This window comes from Mytilus galloprovincialis, chromosome 1 (assembly GCF_965363235.1).
Source record: "Mytilus galloprovincialis chromosome 1, xbMytGall1.hap1.1, whole genome shotgun sequence".
NCBI classification, from domain to species: Eukaryota; Metazoa; Mollusca; class Bivalvia; order Mytilida; family Mytilidae; genus Mytilus; species Mytilus galloprovincialis.
In genome coordinates, this window is record NC_134838.1 from 34806327 (window position 1) to 34826496 (window position 20170).

At 31.7% G+C, this 20170-nt stretch overlaps 1 long non-coding RNA gene across 1 annotated transcript; it reads right to left on the reverse strand.

Annotated features, from left to right (window-relative positions):
• Window positions 1-8294: 8294 nt before the first annotated feature.
• On the reverse strand, window positions 8295-16620 carry LOC143072632 (uncharacterized). Its single transcript, XR_012977264.1, has 3 exons — window positions 16461-16620; window positions 12378-12429; window positions 8295-10832 (listed from the first exon to the last, which is right to left on the reverse strand). It is a non-coding gene; the product is annotated as an uncharacterized LOC143072632 (long non-coding RNA).
• Between the last annotated feature and the right edge of the window lie 3550 nt (window positions 16621-20170).

A 20170-nucleotide genomic window follows, 5' to 3' on the forward strand; every position in this document is an offset into this window, starting at 1 on the left:
GGTAAAAGTCCGATAGAAAGGAAACAGACAAGGACTCAGATAAAAACTTAATGCTGTCAGAGAAAACCATCTTATTCACTGCGTGACTTCATTAGCATTAGATGACAACACCAGTTCTAAAATCCCGACTTAAATAGACGTAATATTAATTCAGTCACGGAATCCTGGAATCGACTACTGGTCATGAAACAAGCGTAGCCTCATAATATTTTAATGCGCTCAAAATGGCCTGAAGGTGCAGCCTTCTATATAGAAAGTAAACAAATACAAACATACAGAATTTGAAGCTATATTCAAAACGTTAAAGGATTCCAAGTATCTATATTTACTTATTTATTGTTAGTTAGCACCTTCTATCTTGTTCTCGAAAAGATAGTAAAACAAGAATGTGTCCATAGTACACGGATGCCCCACTCGCACTTTCATTTTCCATGTTCAGTGGACCGTGAAATTGGGGTCAAAACTTTAATTTGGAATTAAAATTAGAAAGATCATATCATAGGGAACATGTGTACTAAGTTTCAAGTTGATGTGACTTCAACTTCATCAAAAACTACCTTGACCAAAAACGTTAACCTGAAGCGGGACGAACGAAAAGTAAAAGTGGCACCACCACAATTTAAACTTCATCTGTGGTTTGTGGTAATAAGCATTGTGAATAAGTTTTATAATAGTATGTTGAGGTAAACTAAAGTTAGAGAACGGAAACAAAAATTTAGCTGTTTTTCCATTTGTAAAGGGACATAAATCTAGAACTTTTAAAGTGGCACCACCACAATTCAAACTTGATTTATGGTTTGTGGTAATAAGCATTGTGAATAAGTTTCATAACATATTGATCGAGGCAAACTAAACGAAACCAATTTTGGGACTTGCGTCCGGACGTACAGGGTTAAGACTTAGTGCACCTCCGCCACGGCGGGGGCATAAAAACACAATTTAAGTGAAATAACTCGTGTAATGAATCATCTAACAAAAATTAAGTTTGATGTAAAGAAGAAATAAGGAGATATTTACATTTGAGCATTTATTGCATCAGATGTTATCAATCTTCTATTTTTTTAAGTAGGACAATACATTCATTTTACTCGTATGTCCAATTTCCAGCCATGACCATGTTTGTTGACTGACTAGGGAAACCTCAAGTTTATACAAAGTTGTAGTTACGACCTAACATAAGAACCATTCATCAATAGTATGGTTTTAAATTTGATAAATAGTTTCACAGGAGATCTTTGAACAGATATATCATGTTAAGGAGGGGTATTTGCGAAAAATACCAGTCGAGAGAATGTTAAATTTCACGAGCCGTAAGGCGAGGGAAATTCATTCTCAAGACTGGTATTTTCCGCAAATACCCCTCAATAACATGATATATCTGTTTAATTACACCGAATGTTAATGTACTAAAACGCATTGATGATCGTGACGTTACAAGCGTCCAGTCGGATAGAGTATTTTTGGGAAAAACCACGGCAGAGAGGGTAAAAAAGGCATATCCTTTTAGCAAATACCCCGGCGGCGTTAAAAATGAACGATATTCATTTGATAACAGTAAATTGGTGAAAAATACACTGGCTATTAACCAATCAAAACCCCGGATTCTTACATAAGGTGTAATTATGAAATAAATGTCCCGATGGCCGCAGAATTCATAACACATCTTCTTATTTCTATATTTAGACTTACTTCCGATCCTATACATGCTGTCGATACTTATAGTTTGTCATTCCACAATGCCTGTTATTTTCATACTGTTTTTAGATAAACTCAGTGGACATGTGTACTGGGTGATATTTTATTCTGAGAAACATTAATCTATTAGATTGTAATTGACTTTGAACTTCCTTTTAGTAATTGCATATATGTCTTTGGTAACTGCGTGTACTTTTAGATCTATACTTTGTGTCTTCAGTTAATTCGTTAGATGTTTTGTGTCGATCAGATGAGTCGATCTTTTTTTTTAAATTAATTTTCAAATTTTATTCTTATGTTTTTTTTGTTGTTACGCCACTGTTCCAACGGTAAGGACAGGGATGAGCGCTCGCAAACATTTTAACCGTGTCACATTCTGTTTGTGTCTAATCCAGGTAAATATCATAAAATTAAGTGGTTGTTGTTTGTTGAAGTTCCTCTAATTTCATTGATGGACACCCTATATTTTGAGTGCATTTGTTTCTAACCCGAAATTTTGTCATCGACTATTTTGCGCGTACATCGTTTATGTGAACGATGTCAACGTTGACCAAAAACTGTAAGAAACAAATGGATTAAACGACTACGCGCGTAATCGTTTACATCGTTTAGGTTAGAAACAAATGCGCTCTTTATCTTTTATATTGTTGCCGTACGAGAACATGTCATAGCACTTAAAATTATCTAATATACGAATGAAAATTGACCAATTATGAAATTAAGATTATATACCTCAAATTTTGATATCTAGATTCAGATATATACTTAAGTCTTATGTACAAGGGGAATTAACTGTTATTGGTCTAATATTATTATCCAGCATTTATATCCTTTCCTGTATCAACGTTCGATAATCTCGTTAAAAAACTTCATATTTGAGTAACAGATATTTTGCAGATATTATTTTATTCTTTTAGGTTGAATATTGTCCAAATTATTGCTTATTTCCCACTTTTGATGACTTTACATGTAGACCACCTTTGAGCAAAATACGCAAAAGTCTTCTTTTTTCGAACAAAATCCTATTGATTATCAGTTGAAGAGTTGTTCGTAAAGTTTAAGGCTGTGTTTGGCAGAATTTGGGAAATATAATTTGCACATAAAACCTGCTTAAACGACGGTTCGTTAATGACCTTTTACTTGGAAAAATGCACCTTATATTACAAACAGGCATCTGATCAGGCAGGCGTATTATCTATCAGTTTCCCCTAGCGGTAGGTGATCGCTCTACATGTGTGTATAGCTCCAAGGTTCTGCGGGAAGACAGTGGCGGATCCAGAACTTTTCCTAAGGGGAGGGCCACTGACTGACCTAAGGGGGGCCCGCTCCAGTCATGCTTCAATGATTCCCTATATAATCAACCAAATTTTTCCCGAAAAAAGGGGGGGGCCCGGGCCCCCCTGCCCCCCCCCCCCTGGATCCGCCTGTGGAAGACATGTTAATTTAGTCTCAGCAAACATAAGTCTTTGTTTGCTCTGTATCTAAAATCAAAAGCACATACTTGTAACTCCAGAAAAGTTTGTAACTTATGAACCCGGCATTACTAATTGTCGGACCAATGGGTTGTCGAAAAAATGGGCTGTCGGTATTATGGCGTGTAACAACTGAATACAAGGTACGAAATGAACCTAGTTCGCGAATTTCGTTACTTTTCTATTCCCCGGTCATCTATGAGTATCCCAATAGAGAACAGACATCAGTCAGTCAAAAATAGTGTATAGTCGCTTGCCTATTGATCAAGATCGTATATGTTGAATTCCTGATGATGAAACGCGGAAGATAAGATGACAACCAATATGTCAGATAGATATATAACATAACCAATCTCCTTTATACAAAATGCAATACTGGTTTACTGGCGATCTGCAATATCTCGTATATATATATTCTCAAATATAGTATATCAGAAACTTCAGTGTCCTAAACCATGTAAACATATAGTGCCATAGGGGAAACAACACCAATATTTTATTTAAGACCGAGTAGAAAGACTTAATAATATAGTGTCACTAGTATACTAGTATATAAGTGACAATCTGATTTTTAATCAGCAATAAATTTGCAATTGCATGCTTTCATATATCCTATGGCCCATTTCAATTAAATAAAAAAATCCTGATGACTTTTAGATATTCAGAGGGGGTTCTTTAAACAATAGTTTTTTACAATCAAGGTGAAATGTACATACAAGTGTATGTAAGGTTGTCAATATTAGATTATTAAATTTAGCAATCTGCTAAAAACATTTTATCAGTTAGTTTGAGAAGAAATCTAACTGCAATTTGGTAAACTGTTTTGCCATTGTTATTGTGATACCACAAAGGTTACTGGATAAGCACAGTAACATGGGTTAGGTTAGCACCTTTTTATTTACAGTAATCATATACATGGATAGAAATGGGAAATTAAATAACCTTTTCCTAATATTAAATAAATTTAAGGATTCAGCTTCTACTACTTAGATTTACTGATAGTCCCTAAAGCTTACTTCCAAATACTAGTATTCAGCAGTCACTGACATGATTTATTTGAAACCATTTTCACAGCTATCAACTATTTTATTTCAAATGCATTTTCTCTGTCATATAATTAACCCTGTCTTATCACGTAAAATATCATAGGCTTGTTCATCTTAGTTGATGTTCTTGTCAAAGAAATTTGTGACGTCTAAATTGAAAATGATGTCCTCCTGTTTTAGAAATAGCAATGAACAGCATACTAGTATGTTACTTACCCAAGATGAAATGGAACACTTATCAATACAAATTCTTTTAGAATAATAAACTGTTATCACAGAGATATGTCTCGCCTTTTTGTAATTTTGATTATGCAAATGTTGAAACCAAAACAGCAATACTTTAACATCTTACACAAGTTATGAAAATATTCAAAGTCAATGAACCATGACTGAGTTACATGGCTAAACAATCTCCATGTAAATGAGATGTGCCAATGCTTATACAACTGCATACCAAATACCATCATGACCATTGACTTATCATAAGTTGTTCCCAAATCTAAATACAAACATTAACTAGTAAACTACAGAAAATTTTCAAAGTCAATAAGAGGGGGTGGGGCTATATAACCTCCATGAAAACGATACTTGCATTACTTGCAAATGCCAATAAATTTGCATACCAAATATCATTGACTTAACATTAGCAGTTCATCTTTAACTGATCTAATCACAAACTAATACATGTAAACTAAGATAAGTTTCAAAGTCATTAGACTGTGACTGATGGGTGAAGCCAAATATTCTCCATGAAATGTGCCAATGCTTATACAACTGAATACCAATTAACATTGGCCTACCACTAATGGTTCCCCTTGAATTGACTTAATCACAATATACATGATAACTCAGAAAAAATTTCAAAGTCAATAGACCATGACTAAGGGGGCGGAGCCAAATTATCTCCATGGAAATGAGGTATGCCGATGCTTACACAACTGCATACCAAATATCAGTGACCTAACACTTGTGGTTTCCCATAAACTGACCTAATCACAAATTAAGACATGTAAAATAAGCAAAAGTTTTGAAGTCAATAGACCATGACTGAGGGAGCAGGGCCATATAATCTCCATGGAAATAAGATGTGCCAATGCTTATACAACTGCATACCAAATATGATTGACCTACCACTTGTGGATCACCATAAACTAGACCTAATCACAAACTAATACATTGTTGCTGTCGCCCCCGGAAACAGCACACCTTTGTCTCGCTTTTTGACTCCGTCAAGGCGAGACAAAAATGGCTACACTTGAATCCTGTGTCTTGTCAAAAAGCAGAAAACAGAAACAACAGGTATGAAGTGTTTTATCTACAAAGCATTGGTCATTATACTTGACATGCTTGAAGGATTGACATTTTTGACGTTATACACTCTAAAACCTGAAAAGAAAAGGACTTAAATTTATACATCCATCATTATCAAAAATCACGAAACTGACAAGAAAAAATCTCCACCTTAACTAAGACTTATATCCCTCATTGGTAGGAAAGTTGGCAACAACCATATCAAGTATCATTAACTAATATTCAGGAGTTTAAAATAAAAAATTCTTATTCTGACACAAATTAAACCAGGTGCTCCGCAGGGCGCAGCTTTATACGACCGCAGAGGTCGAACCCTGAACAGTTGGGGCAAGTATGGACAAAACATTCAAGCGTGATACAGCTCTGAATTTGGATTGTGATCAAATTTTTGACATTACATGTTTTTTTTTACACAAAACAAATGTCAAGATTTTACAAATCAATTAAAGATTTCTTCTTCAAACTTTTTAAATCTATAATTAAATAGTTGACACAGCATAGGTTTCTGACACAGAATGAATGTGGTCTAATGAACTTAAAGTTTTTTTTTGCCTTTGAGCAATTCACTATGCTGTTGAATATTAATCCTCTCAAAAAAATGTTTGAAGAAATTTTCTTTTTATTTATGAAATCTGAAATGAGAAAAATTTAACCCCCCCCTTTTTTTTTCACATCCCCATTTCCCCTTTTTCCAAAACTGATATCAATTCAAATTTCTAATGGAGTTTGCAACAATAACTACTCTTTTAAATACATCATAAAATATTAAAATGTAAAATAAAGTGCTTGTTATCACTGAATGGTAAAGATTGGTTGGTAGTAAAAGTGAATATACATTGTTTATTGTATAAAACAATAAAAAAAACTTCATCAACAACATTTTATATTGGCAAATTTCCAATGAAGTTATTTACATAAAGTTATTGGCAAATAAAAATAGAAAATGACATCATAGTCATGTCTGGCAAATGTCCAACATACATTATCTAAAAACATTTTAGATAAGATAAGGAAAAAAAGCTTCATCAGCAACATTTTATATTGGCAAATTTCCAATGAAGTTATTTACATAAAGTTATTGGCAAATAAAAATAGAAAATGACATCATAGTCATGTCTGGCATATTTCCAACATATATTATCAACTACTATTCTATACAAAGAAAGATAACTCCAATTGAAAATTAATTGCTATTGCACAATATTGTGCAATTAGATATTTCTTGCTATTGTGCAATACTGTGCAATTGAAAATTTCTTGCTATTGCACAATACTTGATATGGAATCCAGATTTGGACCAACTTGAAAACTGGGCCCATAATCAAAAATCAAAGTACATATTTAGATAAAGCATATCAAATAAGCCCAAGAATTTAATTTTTGTTAAAATCAAACTTAGTTTAATTTTGGACCCTTTGGACCTTAATGTAGACCAATTTGAAAACTGGACCAAAAATTAAGAATCTACATACAGTTAGATTTGGCATATCAAAGAACCCATTTATTCAATTTTTGATGAAATCAAACAAAGTTTAATTTTGGACCCCCATTTGGACCAACTTGAAAACTAGGCCAATAATTAAAAATCTAAGTACATTTTTAGATTCAGTATATCAAAGAACCCCAAGGATTCAATTTTTGTTAAAATCAAACTAAGTTTAATTTTGGACCCTTTGGACCTTAATGTAGACCAATTTGAAAACGGGACCAAAAATTAAGAATCTACATACATAGTTAGATTCGGCATATCAAAGAACCCCAATTATTCAATTTTTGATGAAATCACACAAAGTTCAATTTTGGACCCTTTGGGCCCCTTATTCCTAAACTGTTAGGACCAAAACTCCCAAAATCAAACCCAACCTTCCTTTTATGGTCATAAACCTTGTGTTTAAATTTCATAGATTTCTATTCACTTAAACTAAAGTTATAGTGCGAAAACCAAGAAAATGCTTATTTGGGCCCTTTTTGGCCCCTAATTCCTAAAATGTTGGGACCAAAACTCCCAAAATCAATCCCAACCTTCCTTTTGTGGTCATAAACCTTGTGTTAAAATTTCATTGATTTCTATTCACTTTAACTAAAGTTAGAGTGCGAAAACTAAAAGTATTCGGACGACGACGACGCAGACGACGACGCCAACGTGATAGCAATATACGACCAAAAAATTAAAATTTTTGCGGTCGTGTAAAAATGTTGAGTACTGTTTAGTTCTGTGACTATCAAAAAAATGCTATTCCTATCTTCTTTGTTGTTCAGTAGTTAGCATGCCAAGTGCCTTACCTAATTCTAGATATTCAAAAGTTCTAAGTCAGGAACAACATCTAATATATTAGGAGAAATTGTCAGGTTACTGGATCTTACAGAAATTGTATTCAAACCAGTGCCACAAGATGTCTTGAACCTACTGTGGGTTGTGGTATTTTTCTGTGTGAAAGCTCACTGTGACAACGATTGAGGCATTATTCCTCAGTGTATAGTTTTGTCAAAAGCATGAGAGGAGGTTGTGTCATTTTCTAGGCATAATTTCTTATTCACAGTATTCGGAAATTCCTTTCATATATCAACACACTATGGCCATGGTTGTGCACATCAGATGTTTACTGGGTAACAATCAAACCCTTTAACACAGTGTTCAAAGTATTTGGAAATATCAAGACAGAAATAATTACTGCTATATATACATCCCTTAACTTCATTCCAGGGGAGGGGAGTGTGAAATACCTGATATTCTTATTGTGTTGTAAGCATCAGTTAACTCAACAATCCAGAAAATATACACTCTCTTTATTCAACTCTTATATACAAATATTGTGCATAATTCCCTTATAAATCGTGGAAGACAATTAATAACACTGACATATAAATTTAAGTATCTTAAAGGTGTGAACCTTCAATATGGAGGATAATGAGCAGAATATTGACGATCGGAACATAAATAATAATGCAGGTTAATTACACACATATTACAAGATTACTATTGTGCTATGGAGTCAATATCATTGATTTTATTCTGACAATATATCTGAAAACAACAATCATATGGTATCTTAGTCTTCCAACTCATAACACAGCCAGGTATAAAAAATATTGTTATTTAACAGCACCAATATTTTATTCAAGATAGAAAGACATTAATATTACATTGTCAATAGTATACTTAGCTTGACAATCTGATTTTGGATCAGCAATAAATTTTAATTGCTTGGTTTCAAATATCCCTATGGGCCATTTCAATTTACTACAAAATCTTGATGACTTTCAGATATGAAGTAATATTTATTTAAAATTAAAATTTAAAATGTAATCTCCCCCTCACACCATGATGACATTACATGTTATAAACTAAACATATATTTAACATTGTCAGTTTCAATTTTCTAAACACTTACAACTGACTGAATTGAGATCTTACTGCATCATACATTTGAGTATCTGTTTTGTAACAGAATTAAAACAACCTTAAAACTATCTGCAATCGTTACAAATTAACTTTGAAATAACTCAGATTCTACTGGTTTGAATTTACTTATTTCAAGTTTATATTTTCCCTGAATTTTATCTTTTGTTTTGGTTTTCTTTCAACCTTCCATGGTTTAAATCAGCATTACCCATTTTTTATTGAACAACCGAAGAATATGATCTTTATGCTGATGCAGACAAATATGTAACTGTATTATACAAATAATAGGCTACTACATTTAAAGTTGACTATATAAAATGAACAGAAACATTCTTAAAACAAAAAACAAATATTCTGCAATAAATTAAAATATAACAATTTTTCATGCTAGGAAGATACAAAACAAAATTTGCATGTAAAGACACCTTAATATTTCTTTAGAGATGTAACCATATCCTTCAAAACTAATTTCAAAATAGAATAAGGTTTAAACAATCTGTATATTAAAATCTTAAAGCATGAAATTGATATCTCATTGTTTAACTTTATTTATAAGATACATTTAAGTACTCAAGAACATTTAGTTCTCATTTTTTTCAATTACCTAATTGCAAATTAAATCAATATGTCTGGGTAGTTATGCAGTTGTATGTGATTTCTTTACATGCAAATATACACTGGTATTGTAAATTTCAATTGTAATATACTTGTATCTAAGATGGAATATGTGTTCATTTTCAATTTTAGCAAGATGGCTTTTAATCTTATGGTTTGGAGACTTTTCAACTTTCTTGCAATACAATTGTCATAGATATTTTTCAAACTACATCAAATTATAAATTCTTGTCAAAATCATAAGACTTTTCGTGAAAAGTTTCCACAAATTCTTATTTTTAATTAGTATATATTTTTTGGGGAGGGTATACTTACATTTTTAGGAAAACATCAATTAATAAAACACTTTGACAAAATTGCTCTTCAAGGTATATTCTTCAAATGAAATCATCAATACTGGTGTGGTTGCTTGACAAAATTGTTGAATACTTTGCAGACATCTTATTGATAATGTTTTATTTCAAATCCCAGAAGTATTAAAGAATCATAGAAGTGCATTATGAAATTCTCGATATCATTTCAGGAACACATATTTCATCTTATAGATATTACTGGTGATCATCTGTGGGAAAGATATGTAAAATTAAATCATACAATTACAACAAGCATGAACATGCAGACTAAATCCATGTAGACTCTAACTTTAAATTGAAAAGTTAATGAAACATAACTTTAGAAGTTTAAGACTGAACATGTTGAAACACATGTTTAAAAGTAACTTTTTATGTATTCACTATAGTTTGAATTTTTTGGCCTTGTGACTATAGCTATATATAAGTTTTTAACTGTCAGAAATTACAAAAATTTCACAATTTTTATTTCAATTAACTGTAGTTTTTTTTATTAATCTGAATGCCTTTTTGATATGACAATGATAACTGTATTGACAGTATGGTGAATAAATATAAAAGCTATTTAGTACATTATAAAAAGTAACTGTGAAATATTATAAAGGGCAGGTAAAACCCTATCAGATCTTCCATAACAACAAAATTCATGATGTCTATACCATGTGCACCATTTAAATGTTGATAGATTTGTCAATTCATTAACATTATAATATTGTACACGTTTTCTTGTCCTTGAAAGGATTATCTTTAACAGGATGAATCAATGGGTCATCTGCCATTCTTTGATTACAAAACTGTATCATTTCCGGTAAAGTTTTTGTCATTCTGACTCTATCAATTTTGAGGTGGTATGTCATTTGTTCCCGTTGATTTTTCAGCTTGATAATTTGATCATTCTTTGATTGGAAAGGCATGGTGTTAGGAGTCACAGTACCAAAACCTGTACAGGAGGAAAAACAACATCAAATATCATGCAAACAGAAAAATTACAACACAAAAAAATAGTAAACTTCAGTAAATTTGGTTTTCATCTTTGTCTTTTAAGAAATCAATTTAAATTCACACGAAACCTCCAGTGATCATAAATTAATATTTTCATTTTCATGTATTTCATATCCAACTGTTTACAGAGGTCAGATTTAACTTTATGTTATCAATGAAGCAAAACTGTAACCAAATGCAGAACCCATAAAAAGTTTTTTGGAAGATAATTTTCAACACCAGAATTTACTGAAGTTTTAAAATTGGGAAAAAACAAAATAATTAAAGAAATATATATCTAATAACCAAGAAAATCATTGTTTCATGGCAGCATGCTCGATTCAAATGGAGGAAGTTGCTGGTTTTATCCTCAGAAGGGTAAAATATTGTAATATGGGGCATAAAAAAGAGCTAATTTTGTCTTCCAGAACTTACTCTAGTGCAATCTACATTTAATAATTGAAGCCGTACAAACAGGACTTTATTGCCATAAGCAGCAATTAACATACATGAAGACTATAGATAGTAAGCTTTTGAAACAAGATTCATACTGGCTCTGGGCATGCTTTACTGCATGCAATTGATTGAGGTAATACATATACTGGAGTATACAATGTAACTGATCTGATATTTGCATTCACAGGTGCCAAGAACATTTAAACTAAAATTTTCCTTGTACAATGAGAGTTGCAAAAATTCAAACTATTAGCAAACATGGAGTAATTCTGTACATGCCAGATGTAAAATTCAACTCAAACTTATCAAGCTGTAGACCAAATATTAAATCTTTCCCTATCCATATAGAGCAGCCAAGAAATACAAATATGTGCTTAAGAGTATCATGTAAGGAGTATTATGTATGCCAGTACATGTAAATGGAGTTTTACTGTTTGACCTTTATATCGTGGGGTACAGAAATGATTTAACTTCATATATTTAATTCAAGTTTTGCAGCACATTTAATGAAATCTTTGCAAAACTTATGTCTTTCAACATCAACATTTCTATGTAAGTATATATATATAAGGTAATAGAAATTAAAACCTTTTCATTACAAACCATGCTATTTGTGTTCATCATTCTATCATGCATGCGTCATATTTAATAAATGAAATAACCAAAACTTTCTAAAAACACTATTTCATAGCAATAAAAATTATTTGTTGTATATCATACATTTTGTACACATGCTCTCTTTTATTGAACTTGCTCCTTTTTCACTCTTAACATAATTAATAAACTTTGATCTCCCTTAGCCTGTCATACCTCTTTTATTAAAATATTCTGATCATCATTTCATGCATACATGTCATACCCGTAGTCAGGGGGTTCGAGGGGTTTGAAAACAAATAAGCACTGTTAGTCAACGTTCTGTTCAAATTGTGACTGTTGAAGTTGAGTTAGTGGGTCCAAATAACCCCCCCTTGGAAATTCCTGGCTACGGGCCTGCATGTATTCATGTACAATGTATTGAAAGTACTACACAAAATGGTGAAGAACTTACCGGTACCTAGACTATCTAGATGTTACCACACAGTTTGGACTAGATCCTCTACCTGAAATGTAAATCTAACTAATTAGTGGTTGACTTGAATTGAATAAGTTTTCCTGTAAAGGATGTATTAATATTATGTATATGTTCTCCTTTGGATATAAAGTGTGCATGGTAAAGTGTAAATTGATATGATATTAACTAATTCTTTGGATACAAGAATTTAGGGAGGTTTAAGTGTTGGCTGAACTGGCTAGATGACAGCTTTGTGTCTGTCACTGTTAATGAAGGATCTACTATAGCTAATGTTATCCAAGTATATTAAAGGGACATCCTAGAGGCCTATAATTGTATATGGACAACTTACAATTTAACTTACAATGTATAACAGTAAAAGATATTAACAGTTAACAATGGTTAAAGAACTGGTCTTGTTTAACAAACAACAAAGTTTCTTCTTATAACATTATTTTTTTTTATTAATAACAGTACATGTATTTTAAATCATACATTGGACATGTTGGACATTGAGATCAAAAATTGAACAACATGAACAAGCTTCTTACGTAATAACCATACAATGGTTTACCATAGAACTGGATATATACAACGCCATAGGAAAGAAACAACTCATACAGTCAGCTAGATCCATGCATATGGACCTGACACTAAAATAATTCACAGTAATGGTGGTAAATAGTTGTGAATTGTCTCCCCTTTGTCCCAATTATTGTTGTGGAGTGCATGACTGTTGGGATGATAAACATTCTTAACATTTGCTTTTTCAAAATTGAACCAGATGCTCTGCAGGGCGCAGCTTTATACGACCGCAGAGGTTGAACCCTGAATGGTTGTGGCAAGTATGGTCACAACATTCAAGCTGGATTCAGCTCTAAATTTGGATTGTGATTAAATAGTTGACACAGCATAGGTTTCTGACACATAATGAATGTGGTCTAATGAACTTAAATTTTTTTTTGCCTTTGAGCAATTCACTATGCTGTTGAATATTAATCCTCTCAAAAAAATGTTTGAAGAAATTTTCTTTTTATTTATGAAATCTGAAATGAAAAAAATTGAACCCCCCCATCCCCCCCCCAATTTTTTTTTCACATCCCCCTTTCCCTTATTTCAAAACTGATCTCAATTCAAATTTCTAATGGAGTTTGCAACAATAACTACTCATTTAAATACATATTAAAATGTAAAAAAAGTGCTTGTTATCACTGAATGGTAAAGATTGTTTTAATTTAACAGTTGGTAGTAAAAGTGAATATACATTGTATATTGTATACAGCAATGATTTAAGGTGATTCAACTACTATTCTGGACAAAGAAAGATAACTCCAATTGAAAATATGAAAATTTCTTGCTATTGCACAATATTGTGCAATTAGATATTTCTTGCTATTGTGCAATACTGTGCAATTGAAAATATTTGCTATTGCACAATACTGTGCAATTGAAGATTTCTTGCTATTGCGCAATACTGTGCAATTGAAAATTTCTTGCTATTGCACAATACTGTGCAATTGAAGATTTCTTGCTATTGCTGAATACTGTCCAATTGAAAATTTCTTGCTATTGCACAATACTTAATATAATAATTTTGGATCCTGATTTGGACCAACTTGAAAATTAGGCCCATAATCAAAAATCTAAGAACATGTTTAGATTCAGCATATCAAAGAAGCCCAAGAATTCAATTTTTGTTAAAATCAAACTTAGTTTAATTTTGGACCCTTTGGACTTTAATGTAGACCAATTTGAAAACGGGACCAAAAATTAAGAATCTACATACACAGTTAGATTTGGCATATCAAAGAACCCCAATTATTCAATTTTTGATGCAATCAAACAAAGTTTAATTTTGGACCCCGATTTGGACCAACTTGAAAACTGGGCCAATAATCAAAAATCTAAGTACATTTTTAGATTCAGCATATCAAAGAACCCCAAGGATTCAATTTTTGTTAAAATCAAACTAAGTTTAATTTTGGACCCTTTGGACCTACATGTAAATGTAGACCAATTTTAAAACGGGACCAAAAAATTAAGAATCTACATACACAGTTAGATTGAGCATATCAAGGAACCCCAATTATTCAATTTTTGATGAAATCAAACAAAGTTTAATGTTGGACCCTTTGGGCCCCTTATTCCTAAACTGTTGGGACCAAAACTTTCAAAATCAATCCCAACCTTCCTTTTATGGTCATAAACCTTGTGTTTAAATTTCATAGATTTCTATTTACTTATACTAAAGTTATGGTGCGAAAACCAAGAAAAATGCTTATTTGGGCCCCTTTTTGGCCCCTATTTCCTAAACTGTTTGGACCTCAACTCCCAAAATCAATCCCAATCTTCCTTTTGTGGTCATAAACCTTGTGTTTAAATTTCATTGATTTCTATTTACTTATACTAAAGTTATTGTGCGAAAACCAAGAATAATGCTTATTTGGGCCCTTTTTTGGCCCCTAATTCCTAAACTGTTGAAACCAAAACTCCCAAAATCAATCCCAACCTTCCTTTTGTGGTCATAAACCTTGTGTCAAAATTTCATTGATTTCTATTTACTTAAACTAAAGTTATAGTGCGAAAACCAAGAAAATGCTTATTTGGGCCCTTTTTGGCCCCTAATTCCTAAAATGTTGGGACCAAAACTTCCAAAATCAATCCCAACCTTCCTTTTGTGGTAATAAACCTTGTGTTAAAATTTCATAGATTTCTATTCACATTTACTAAAGTTAGAGTGCGAAAACTAAAAGTATTCGGACGACGACAACAACATCATACCAATATACAACCAAAAAATTTTCAATTTTTGCGGTCGTATAAAAATTTGAGGGAAATTTGTTGTTTTTACCACATTAGATTAGATTAATAAAATTCTTATCTTATCTTATCTTATAGGACTACTCTAGGATATACATTGTCAACATTATTATTCGCTAATGTAAAAGAAACTTGAGAAAACATTACACAAAATGCATTAAACTTTGAAATTGTGATTTCCAAATGGGATCAGATATATCCATGAACAAATGATTTTTCCTAAATACCTTGTTATCACTTTAAGTAGCAATTATATACTCCTGTAGTGTTTTGTATTTATATATTATTTCCATTTCTGGTCATGAGTGCAACAATATTTGTTGGTCTTAACTCTTGTGTCATTTACTTTAGAGGTAGATTGTATTTGAAACATTTACTACTCCCAAGAATATTTCAATTCAAATTTGTGAATTTGGAACTCATTTTACTTTTGATGAAATGGCATGCACATATTTAAGATTCATTTAAGAAAATGGTAAAACTTCTTTCAAAGATCCATAATTGCATTTGGAATTTATTATGTTTTTAAAGCCTTGAAATTGTCAATTTTTCTAAGTTTTAATAGGATTGTGACATTTTAGTCCAGTGGAAGCTATATTTACAGTACATATTGTGGAAGGTAAAAATGTGCATTAAAAAAAAATAACACTAGAAAGTATTCCTTATTTGTTATTTGGAAAGATATGTTTGAGGGATAGTTTCACTTTGGGGAATTATTCCCACTAAGACAGATTGCCACCTTAAAATAGCTAGTGATAAACCCAATTTGCCAAATTTGACAAAAATATAAATATTAACATCATGTGGAACATGTTTACACTATGAAATTAATGTGTGACATTTCCAAATATTATGACAATGTTGTTTATGTCATATATACCTGTCAGACAATGTCAGCTGAGGCTTGACTTAGATCTCAGTTCAAATATCAGATTACATATTTATTCATTATTTAAACTACAATTTTTGATATGTCTACCTCTTAGTCTTATAAGATGATTCAGGTGCATATTTGACTACCAGTCTATATTTAAAGCCCCACCCAGATGTTCATGTAATATCATGTATAAATGGTTGAAGGCATTAGTCTTTCACCTCTATGCAATAAAGTGCATATTTTGAGATTGTTAAAATTGTTGTTAACGCAGAAACTTTTGCTACAAATTCAGCAGTTGAATCATCATTATTTTTGACAGTTGTGTGCATAAATTTGTAAATATTCTATATTGACAACGGATATAAGCATGCTATTATAATCACCTTTACACCCTATTAATACCGAAATCTCTCACTTTTTGAGTCTGCTATACCAGGTAAAACAAACATTAAATCATATATAGCTAGAATGAATTTCGGTCGCCGACAGGTGCTTGCTTTCTTTTCCAAACCAAGTCAAAATGGCGACGTATTGATTTCGATAACCTATAGTCTGTTTCAAATTTAAGACTGGTTCCGATCTTTATTAATTTAATACAGTGCCCAATTTAGAAAGCTATTTTTTGGAGGGGGTCAACAATATTTTCCATTTCAAAATATTGACGAATGGTATCAAGTTCACAATAAAACGTTTGGTAAATGGAGGTCTCACTAATTATCGATAAGAAGAATCAAGAAGCGACATGAAGATAACAGTACATAACATCAAATGAGTAGACGTTATATACTAAGGGGACGACCATTTGATTTTCTTTGGGGGGGGGGGGGGGTGGGCAGGAGGATTTGAAAATAATTAACTCAGCCTTGATAATCACAAAAATAAATGGTTTTTTCTGTGGTAGTTTGAAAATAAATTACCTGACTTGCAATGTTTCGAAAATAAATAACTCAGCAGGTCTTATCGAAAGTATGAGATGAATATGAGTATGAAAGTACCGTCAAACGAAAAAAAAAATACATTGTGTATTCGTTGACTTTGAAAAAGCCTTTGACTTTGTTCAAAGAAACTCACTTTTGTATAAGCTTGTTTTAAATAAGATAACTGGTAAATTTCTCAGAATTGTAGAAAATTTGTATAAAGATGTGAAATCAAGAGTTGTACATAATAATCATGAAGCATCGGACATGTTTGTTAGTGATATTGGAGTTTGCCAAGGGGAAAATCTTTCTCCTATATTATTTTCTTTATACTTAAATGATCTTCATGAATTTTTAGAAAATAGTGATTTAAAAGGTAGACATTCAATTACATCTGATATAGAAGATGAACTGGATATTTATTTTAAGATATTTGTCTTATTGTATGCTGACGACTCGATTTTACTCGCCGAGACAAGCACAGATTTGCAATTACTTCTAAATAGTTTTTCTCAATATTGTGAAAACTGGAAACTTAAAATTGATGTTAACAAGACAACGGTAATGATATTTTCAAAAGGTAGACCACAGAATAATTTGAAATTTTATTTTAATAACGAAGAGATAGAAATTGTTAAGAACTATAAATACCTTGGTGTTATATTCTCTAGAAATGCATCTTTTTTTGCAACTAGAAAATATCTTAGAGATAAAGCTATTAGAGCTGAGTATTGCGTTATTCAGAAGTGTAGATCAAACCATCTATCTATAGAATGCCAGCTCGATATGTTTGACAAAGCTGTTTTACCTATACTAGCTCTTATATGGGGCCGAAATCTGGGGATACGAAAATCTTGACTCAATGTTATATAAGTTGATATATATTAATTATGATAAGTATGGAATTGAAAACAAATGGTTGTTATTTGTCAAAAGTATTTTTGATAATTGTGGTATGTCAAACATTTGGCAAAATCAAGATTGTATCTAAAAAAAAAAAAAATGGATTGTATTAAGTATTGAACAAAAGTTAAAAGACCAGTTTAGACAAGAATGGTTTGCAAATGTAAATCAATCCTCAAAAGGTCTATGTTATAAATTATTCAAAACAGAACTTAAATTTGAAAATTATATTTCAGTTTTATCGTTAAAAATGCACTGAAACTATGTGAATTTAGATGTGGTAATCACCGTTTGGAAGTGGAGACAGGGAGGTGGCAAAATGTTCAAAGACCCGAGAGGCTATGTCACCTTTGTGAATCTGCTGACATCGGCGATGAATTCCATTATGTTATGTCTTGTCCTTTTTCCAAAAAAGAACGATATAAATATTTACCACACTTTTGTTGTACAAATGTTAATATTATTAAATTTAAAAATGTATTCACTACAGTCAATATTGTCTTACTAGAAAAATTGTGTAGATTTATAAACTATATATCAGTGAAAGTCTGTCCTCCTGGTTAAACTACATTTATTTATGTATATTTCACACATGCAAAATATGTTGTATTGTATATATTATCATCTCTGTAACTATGTTATTTAGTTAATGAGAATAAAGATCTATCTATCTATCTAGATGGCATCAGATTCTTCATAAATTCATCTTATTTCCCAAAAAAATCAGGAAACACTTCCCAATTTTTTTAACAATTAAATTATAGTTTATTTAAATAGACTTGAAATGTCTGAAAATTGGTTTCATTTAACTTGAGGTATATTGTCTCAGGAAACCTTACCTCACTTTTATTTTAACAGGGCCGTAATAACATTTAGGAAAATGTCTCATGTAGGAAATTTCAAAACCAAACGGTTGCCTCCATATCAAATTGCGTTCACGTCCAGTGCATTGCAACAAGCAAGTTTTGTTTTCCCTCAGACGTAGCCCTGATTTTTCGGGATCAATGTTTCTTATTTATTTGTCTTTTGTCAATTGATTGCCCATCTATATTCTCACGTTTAGTGTTGCATTCCTTTGTGTAATCTAGTAATTTTGTTATGAACTTGATCATGAGTTTAAAAAAAACAGCAACCACAGACTTAACTATGTGAATTCCATTTTGGCTTTATCATGCACATTGGTCTTTTGATGTTGTTCCTAGAAACTGAAGTCTTACACCGAATTTATTCATTTTGATTTGAGACCAAAATATTGTCAAAAAAATATTAAAACAAAACTTGCATTTTCAAATTATGAAAGGGTCTTCGGAACACCCCGAAAAGCATGATTTTACATCATTTGTTCTTTAGCTTCTTGGGCCTTCAGTGGCTCCAAAACCCTTCAAACAATTTTTGCCTCGCTCAGCTGCAAAGAAACAGGAGTTACATCCAAACTTTAATACTATGAATGCAGTTGGGAATATAAAAGATTCATTTTTGCAGAGGAGGAGGATTCATTCTGATTAAATGGTACATAATGACTTGACTATACATGTATTATTTATAATAAACAAATCATTTAAAAATTGGATGTTTTCGAATATCATCAATATAGTTGTGAAAATGAATAATCAGTCCCTTGCTTTAATGAAAATGAAAAATCTTGCTTCAATAGTGCAGAAATGAATAATCTGTCCTCTTAGTTTACAAAAATAAATAACCGATAAAAAACAAATCCTCCTGCCCCCCCCCCCCCCCAACCCCCTAGAAATGGTCGTCCCCTTTGTGTCAGTGTTCATACCTGTATACAGTCACAAATATAACAGCCCAGTTTTTCCGTAAGAGTAATATATAACTAAGATTTTAACTAGTTTTAAATAAATAGGCCACGTATGCACCAGTTATTAATCATCTTTATTCAGATATAAATAGATTTGGTGAATTTACTGTCTTCTGATTGGTTAAAATACTTAGCTTTATTTTCAATGTTATCAATTTTTATGGCGACACACCCACTCTAACGTTGTGTATTCATACGCAAACATCTGTGTACGTTGTTATTCGTATTAATGTATATCTTTGAGTCTTATTTTTGATAGAAATTTATTTATAATGAATGGCAATAATTTATTTTGAATTTATTGAACCATAAAATTAATTTTTGACTCTTCACATTTAACATAATCCGCTTCGCGGATTATTCAATGTGAAGAGTCAAAAATTAATTTTATGGTTCAATAAATTCAAAACAAATAACAGCCATTCATTAAGGAAAACTAGAAAACTTAAAGAAG